This window comes from Pollachius pollachius, assembly GCF_949987615.1.
Source record: "Pollachius pollachius genome assembly, chromosome: 19".
NCBI lineage: Eukaryota > Metazoa > Chordata > Actinopteri > Gadiformes > Gadidae > Pollachius > Pollachius pollachius.
This window is the reverse complement of record NC_136952.1, coordinates 15155773-15164820: the sequence shown is the minus strand read 5'-3', so window position 1 is coordinate 15164820 and position 9048 is coordinate 15155773.

The window sequence follows — 9048 nt, the reverse complement described above, 5'->3', positions numbered from 1 at the left end:
AATCGTTTTTGGTCTAAATTTTAAAATACTTTTTTTCAGACAGGATCCTCCATGACAGTTACAATTGTTAAGTTGATGTGTTCACAAGAACACGTAAACATGATTTGAATCACCAATAAACTGGTCATGACACTGCATTCAACAAAAACATTCCATTCATTTCAAGAATCTAGTTAAAGTGGTGAGTTTTCTCCTAACAAAAGGAATTCCAGTGAGTGAAACCCTTGCATTATATTCAGAAGTCTGACAAGGATAGGGCCGTGTCCATATTGAACCCTGCCATGTCGCATTTATTATTCAATCACTTCCTGTGTCAAAATAAATAAGCAAGTACATAAATATATATATAAATACAAAATCTGTTTGTCCAGAATGTGGTCATTCCACATGAATGCTTCGGAAGAAGGGAATTAATTACAACTGATCTGCTGCATTAGACAAATCTAAAGCGTGGACATGCTGGAGACCTTAGCCTGATGCTAACTCACACTGAAAAATGCCATCACTGGCTTATGCTGCATGGGTCTCTGCATTTTGAAAATTAGGATTCTTTGTTTATTTTACTGAAGGTATAGTTGGATATCAATGATAATAAATAGCTCTTGTGCAGATTACGTAATATCTTTTGAATATAAATAGATAACACGGTAATTGTGTGCGTAGGTGTTTGTGTGTGTCTGTGCGATGTGTGCATGTGGTAGTGTGTGAGTGTGTGTGTGTGTGTGTGTGTGTGTGTGTGTGTGTGCGTGTGTGTGTGTGTGGTTGTGGTGTGTGAATGAAATCCTGCTCATACTGTATATCTATGTGAGAGTTGGAGAGTCTGTGTTTGTGTGTATGTATGTATGTATGTATGTATGTATGTATGTATGTATGTATGTATGTATGTATGTATGTATGTATGTATGTATATATGTATGTATGTATGTATGTATGTATGTATGTATGTATGTATGTATGTATGCAGTATGTGTCTTTGTGTGTGTGTGTGTGTGTGTTAGTTTGTGTGTGTGTGTGAACGTCTGGTGTGTTTATATGCGTGTGTGTGCGCGTCTGCATGTATGTGTGTATTTGCATATGTGTGTGTGTGTGTATCTGTATGTGTGTGTGCGAACACCTATGTGAGGTGGGTCTTTGTGTGCATGTGTGTGTGTGCGCTTGTGTATGTGTGAGTGTGTGTGTGTGTGTGTGCGTGCAGGCGGTGCGAGGGGGCCCTGGTGCTCCTAAAGAGAGGGAGATGAACTGCTGAGGAGGAGGTGTACCGCTGTTTGGCCGTCCGTCTGCAGCGAGGAGGAGCTCTCCGCCATGACAGGACATCCATCACCCACGGGTGGTACTACCGAGCCTGGAACGGGACCAACCCATCCACACCCACCCATCCACATCTCTCTCCTCTCCTCCCTTCTGCTCCCACCACTCCTCTCCTCTCCTGTCTACACCTCACTTCATGCTCTCTCTTTTTCTCCTTTTTTTTATTGTCTTTTCCTCTCCTTTCCTCTCCTGTCCCCTGATCTTTCCTCCTCTTTCCCCCATCCTCTTTTCACTTCCCTGCTCTCTTCTCCTCTACTAATTTTCTGCTCCCACCCTCTTCTCTCCTCTCTCCACCCTGGTATTCCCTTTCCTCACTTTGCTCTTTTTCTTCCTCTCTTTCTCTGATACGTTCCTCTCTTCTTTTCATCCCCATCCTGTCATCCGTCTCTACCTTGTGCCTTTCACTCCCCAGCTTCCCCATGGCTCGCTTTCTTTGACAGTTCAGGCATTTTATTCCATTGCATTGTAGTGTCAAATAAAAAAAGAACAAAGTAAGACAAAAAAAAGGGAACAGACAGTTGATAGTGACAAAATGATGGCAGAAGCGACATTGAGTGTGACACTGAGCGAGATACAGAGATAGAGAGATAGAGAGATAGATGTGTAAATAGATAGATAGATAGATAGATAGATAGAGAAAGATAGATAGATAGATAGATAGATAGATAGATAGGTAGATAGATAGATAGATAGATAGATAGATAGATAGATAGATAGATAGATAGATAGATAGATAGATAGATAGATAGATAGATAGAAAGATAGATAGACAAAGAGACAGAGAGAGAGAGACAGAGAAAGAGAGAAAGAGAGGAAGAGAGAGATATGAGAGATATGAGAGAGAGAGAAAGAGAGAGAGAGAAAGAGAGTGAGAGAGAGAGAGACAGAGAGAGAAAGTGATGCGAGAGAGAAAGAAAGATAGGGGAAGGATAGAGAGAGCATGGACTTTAGAGGGAGAAAGTAATAGGTAGAGAGAGTGTGTGAGGGAGAGAGAGAGAGAGAGAGATCATGATGGGACTACAGATGGAGAAAGTAATAGGTACAGAGAGAGTGAGAGAGAGAGCGAGAGCATGGGACTACAGAGGGAGTGAGGGAGCGAATTGAAGAGAGCCCAGACTGTAGGGAGAGAGTGATGGAGAGGGAGAGAGCAGGAGAGCGAGCAAGGTAAGTAGCGTGGCAGCAGCTGTCGACCTAATTCCTTGCGAACACAGTCCTCGTGCTCTGATTAAGAACGCGATCTGGCCTTTAATTTCCCCCAGACATCGGCTAATGCTCTGTATCTCAATCACCTCCCGCATCCCACCCGCTCGCTCCCCACACACCGTGACCCTTCCCCTCAGCCAATCAGCACACTGGAACCACTGCCACCGAGCCAATCGGCTCGGCCAAGACTGACCCCGGGATGGTCTAGGGACCGCTCCTGGGATATCGTACCCTGACAAAAGTAATTAAACCGTTTTTATAAGTTCATACTTCAATTTAAAGAGGCTTTTACTTTCAAATATGATGTTTGATCTTTATGAATAGTTTTGGACCAGTCTTTATGAAATCAATTAACTTTTACTTTTTTCGTTCAATACAATTAAAACAATTGAGAGCATCTAAAGTAATGTGGGATATGCAGAAATCGTATCTCAGTGTTTTAAATCAGTGTTTTAGACGGGAGGACACAACTGCTTGGATGCATATCAATAGCTAAATATCAATATCTAATATGTAAGAGGCTGTCTGTGTGTGTCTTCATGTCTCTCTGTCTGTCCAGGCTGAAATGGGATTAGATGATCTGTGTGCATGGCTTTCCACGTGCACATGGTTGTGTGTGTGTGTGTGTGTGTGTGTGTGTGTGTGTGTGTGTGTGTGTGCGTGTGTGCATGTACGTGTGTGTGTTTGTGTGTGTGTGCGTGTGTGTGTGTGTGTGTGCGTGTGTTTGTGTACGTGTGTGTGTGTTTGTATGTGTGTGTGCGTGTGTTTGTGTACGTGTGTGCGTATGTGTGTGTGTGTGTGTGTGTGTATGTGTGTGTGTGTGTGTGTGTGTGTGTGTGTGTGTGTGTGTGTGTGTGTGTGCGTGTGTGTGTGTGTGTGAAGGTGGCGTTGCTAGGGGCGTCAGGTTGTGCAGCAGCAGCCTGGCACCACAGAAGAAAGAAGTGGAGCCCAGCCAAGAAGATTCCCCTGAGAGAGAGCCATAGAGACACAGAGAGAGACAGGGAAACCAGGAGAGAAGGAGAGTGAGAGAGAGAGAGAGAGAGAGAGAGAGAGAGAGAGAGAGAGAGAGAGAGAGAGAGAGAGGCAGGGAAACCAGGAGAGAAGGAGAGTGAAAGAGGAGAGAGAGAGAGAGAGAGAGAGAGTTGAGAGAAGGGGAAGGGAGAGATAGTTTGTATTTTACAGTGGTTATGTGTTATAATTATATATATATATATATATATATATATATATATATATATAATTATAATGTTAGATCATTTTAGGTTATAGGCTCTGGCAATAGGAAAATGTTTTCCATAGCTATTTAAATTAAGAGACACAAAGTGAAAGGAACACACACACACACACACACACACAGAGACACACACAGGCAGACACAGCAACATAAAGAGAGGGAGAGTGACAGGGAGAGAGGGTGAGAGACCTAATAGACAGACAGACCGACATTTATCGAGACAGAGAGTTTATATAAAGAAACAGAGTGGAGATACTGACACAGTCAGTATATATGAGGGTAATGTGAATAGAGAGAATACATTATTACATTGTGTGTTATAATTCAACACAGTAACAGAAGTTACACCTGGTGTTACATCTAATTATGCGGCTCTCTCTCACGCACACACACACACACACACACACACACACACACACACACACACACACACACACACACACACACACACACACCCACCCACACCCACACTAACACACACACATACAGACGCAGACAGATACAGATATGCACACACATGCACGCCCACACACACACACACACACACACACACACACACACACACACACACACACACACACACACACACACACACACACACACATACACACACGTTAAGAGAATGGAAGAGAATAATAGAATTGACTGAGTGAGGGAGAGGAAGAGATTGACAGTGACAGCAAAAAAGAGTGAGAATGTGTGTGTGCGTATGTAGGTGTGTTTTTTTGTGCCCTTGCTTGCTTGTGTGTGCACGTGCTTGACGTGCACAGAGAGCGAGAGAGAGAGAGAGAGAGAGAGAGAGAGAGAGAGAGAGAGAGAGAGAGAGAGTGACTGCGTGTTCGTGTGTTAGAAGCCCATGTGCTCCTCGGTGCCCCCATTGTCATCGATTCATCAGCATCGCCCCGTGTCACAACCACAACGTGTCACTTCCTCCCCCTGCACCTCCGTCGCCCCTCTTCCGTTAAGCCACGACGTGTATTTGTCGTTTCTTGCTTGTACTTCCTTGCGCTTTTCCACGCCGTATCAGTTTTTTTTCTCCCGCTTCTCTTATAAACGCAGAGCGTGCGAGCGACTCGAGCGGCGGCGGGAACAGCGTATGCAAATGAGATGGTTATTACCCCGCCGCTCATCAAGCCGCGCCGAGCAGACATTAATAGGCTGATGAATATGCATGTGAATTTGTTAATTAAGTTAATTATTCTGCTGAAAATGCATTCGTCTTCCAAGGACATCTTCCCCAGACTTCAACCTGCTCCGCTCATTAGTCATGCAAGAGGGAGAGAGAGAGAGAGAGAGAAAGAGAGAGAGAGAGAGAGAGAGAGAGAGAGAGAGAGAGAGAGAGACACACACACACATAGAGACAGAGAGACAGAGTGAGAGAGAGAGAGAGACAGAGAGAGAGAAAGAAAGTGAGAGAGACAGAGAGAGGGAGAGCAGAGAGAGCAGAGACAGAGAGAGAGAGAGAGAGAGAGAGCAGAGACAGAGATAGAGAGAGAGAGAGAAAGGGAGAGAGAGAGAGAGAGAGAGGGAGAGAGAGAGAAAGAGAGAGAGAGAGTGAGAGAGAGAGAGAGAGAGAGAGAGAGAGAGAGAGAAAGGGTAGAGAGAGGCACATGAGGGGACAGAGAGGGGCACAGGGTGAGAAAGAGAGCTGGTGGGAAAGTAGGTGGTAGCCAGTTTGGGGAGAGGTGGTAGGGGGGTGGTGGTGATGAGGATGATGGTGGTGTCGGTGATAGTGATGTTGTTGATGGAGGCGGTGGTGGCTTTGGAGATGGTGGTATTAGAGGTGGTGGTTGTAGTGGTGGTGGGGGTTTAGGTGGTGGGAGTTGGCTGGTCCTGATGGTGGTGTGGTGGAGGTGGTGGTGGTGGGGGTTTAGGTTGTGGTGGGAGTCGGCTGGTCCTGATGGTGGTGTGTTGGAGGCGGAGGTGGTAATGGTGGTGGGGGTGGTAATGATATAGTGCTGGTGGCAGTGCAGTGGTCGATATAACCTACACTACAGTTTTACATAACATAACTAGATTATAACAATACTGTACCATCAATATCCAACTTCCTAACCACATGCATACTGCTTTTAATATCTGCTGCTTCGCCCACAAAACAGTACGCCGAGCTTCCAAGCTTCAAGCATCTTTTTCCCCGTGGCTTGACGCTATTCTTTAGCTCACCAGTTACTTCTCCCTAATTGCTTATTAAAACCCTCTTAAATGAACTTTTGGTGCCAACTTTCCAACACATTAATTAATTGTTGTAGCCAATTAAGTGCCGTTGCGCAAATGAGCCTCATCGCAAATGGTCCTATAGGACGGCCCCCTCCTCTCGCTCTCTCTCTGTCTCTTTCTTTACTTCTCTCTCTCTGTCTCTCTGTCTCTCTCTATCATTCTCGCTCTCTCTCTCTCTCTCTCTCTCTCTCTCTCTCTCTCTCTCTCTCTCTCTCTCTCTCTCTCTCTCTCTCTCTACCTCTCTCATCAGCCCTTGCAGCACCAAAGCTGTTTTACTGTCAGCCAGCCGTTGGCGAGTGAAGCAGAATGCTTTTTGTTTTAATACAAATAAAATATAGATTTAACCTTTCTTCTTTCACTTTTATTTTCTGTTAAAGGTCAATGTTCTAATAAATCATTGTATCGTTAGGCCAAACGTGAGCCTCTTTTAAGTAGGATTTTTTGGTATTTGGGTGATATGTAATTACTCAGTCAAAGACCAGTTACAACAATAAATGGCAAGTTGCCATGTGCTGAAGACAGAACCACAGACAAAGGCAAACTTTAATCATCTCATATATCTAATTATGTTTTAATTATAGTTTAATTATAGCACACTCCATTTACATTGGTATGCCAACTGGTTTACATGAAATATAAATATATATCACAAAGACAGAGAAAATAACTGATTAGAATAGATTTCTTGGTACAATATGTCAAATAGATTCACAGAGCTAGAATGTATGCATAAAAAATGCATGTGCATGTGTGTGTGTGTGTGTGTGTGTGTGTGTGTGTGTGTGTGTGTGTGTGTGTGTGTGTGTGTGTGTGTGTGTGTGTGTGTGTCTTTGGATGCATGTGGTTTATTTTTTCCAAACCCTCTCCGGTCTATGCAGTAGAGGATGGACACCGTCAGTCAAACTGAATGATTTCCCTTTTCCTTACATGTCTCCATTCTCCAGACATGAAAAAAAATAATATGACGGAAGCTGCTCTCAAAATGGCCGCCAAGCCGAGGGTGTCCAAGTATCAGACACGTGTTCTCTTCTCCGTACGTCCCGCCCTATTGTCATCACACACGGCAAACAACACGCACGCTGCCGGGATCAGCCAAGGCTAACTGGCGTGCGCCGCCTTCACCCCAACCCCCTGTACCACCCTACCCGGGGCCCAGAAGGGGGTCTCCCTCCTTGGCACGGGGCGGTGAACTAGCCCCTGATTGATGGGCATGGCGACCGCCCACCGTCCCGCTCCCCAGAGGTCCCGGGCTCCGACGGCTGGCTTGGCAGCCTAGCCCGTATCCTCTCCCCCCTGCAGGGCAGCCCAGCCACGCTCCTGGTGGGCACATCCATTACACCGTGCCACCCCCCTCCCCACTCCCCAAACCCCAGACCCCTACCACTACTACCCTGGATCCACCCTAGCTCCATTACCCTGATCAACCTACCAGTTTCACTACCAGAATTGTTCATTGTACTAGTTGTACCAGTACCACTACCAGTACACACTTCCATTTACATGAAAAGCCTACACTTCCTGTTTACGCTACCATTATATGCTACCAGTTAACAGCTACACTACTATTTACACAGTATACAGCCATGTATACAGTACTTTTGTGTGTTGAAAGTGGTTAAGTTTGTATGGATTCATGCCCTGGTGTGTGTAGTCCTTTATTCATGATACATTTGCATATAATAAGAGTGTTCTCATGAAAATATGTATGTGTGTGTGAATGTGTTTGTGGGACTTAAGAGATTATGTGTGTGTGTGTGTGTGCATGTGTGTGTGTGTGTGTGTGTGTGTGTGTGTGTGTGGGTGTGCGCATGCGTGCGTTCGTGTGTGTGTGTGTGTGTGTGTGGTGTGTGTGTGTGTGTATCTAGGTCCTATGTTCATATATGTCCGTGTTTATGCATGCATGTGGTTCGTGTGCACATGATCAGAATATCTCGTGCGTATTCGCCATCGTGCGCATGTGTTTATGGGGCTCCATGCACACTTGTGCAGCCTCTTATTGCGGGTCATAACAGTTGGTGGTAAAGTCTTCCCTAGGGGCCCCTCATGGAGCGGGCTGCATGGGCTCAGCTGGCCCTGGGGCCCAGGTGCCCACTCCCCCCTCCCTACCCTCCAACGCTCTACCCTCCATGCCATTGCTGGATGGGCTCGTGTATGTGCTCCAAGTCATCCTTCAATGTGTGCGTGTGTGTGTGTGTGTGTGTGTGTGTGTGTGTTTGTGTGCGTGCGTGCGTGCGTGCGTGCGTGTGTGTGTGTGTGTGTGTGTGTGTGAGAGAGAGAGAGAGAGAGAGAGAGTGTTTTATTTTGCTTGAAAGCTGGTCATCTCAAATGATTGTATGTGATATTAAATCATTTTTTGCGTGATTTAATCAATTGTATTGTTTAATTCTTATGCATTTACCGAACAAGCATGAGGTAAAAAAGTATATGTATCTACTTTGAGTTCAAAATACTGACCTATCCTGTTTTTAGATATATAACTACATGTATAATTAGGGTGCTAAATATTAGATGCGAAGGGATGGATTCGGCGCTTTGTGCCGGTCGCTCTTGGCAGCACATGAGTCGCGTAAACGCGACGATCGCACGCCATCTGCAGTACTGTCTGTGTAATCTCTTACATATTTTCTTCATTCGGTTGTATAGTGATTCTTCACAAGAACTGAAACGTTTCTAAACAGACAAGGGGAAGCCTACATAATCTAATTGAATGTTATTAAATGCAATTAAATATATGACATATATAATACTCTATTATATAATTTGGGACTATATCATACCCATAAGTGTGTAGAAAACAATGAGATGTGATACACATCAGATAAAATTATGACTATAAAATGTATTTTATTGATTGTCCATTTGAAAATCCTGACTTGGGCCTATGGTAAAACCTAGGGCCATCCATCCAACATTATATTTGTAGGACTTTGGCTGGATGTCTGTTACAATACCAATGAAATGATCACCTCAACCTCTTTGATAATGTTGAAATGTTGATGATGATTTATAGATATACGCCGATCTCCTGAATTTGACGCTGTTCACGCAAACGTCAGCGTCGAGGGGTCCCGGTCGGAGGTACC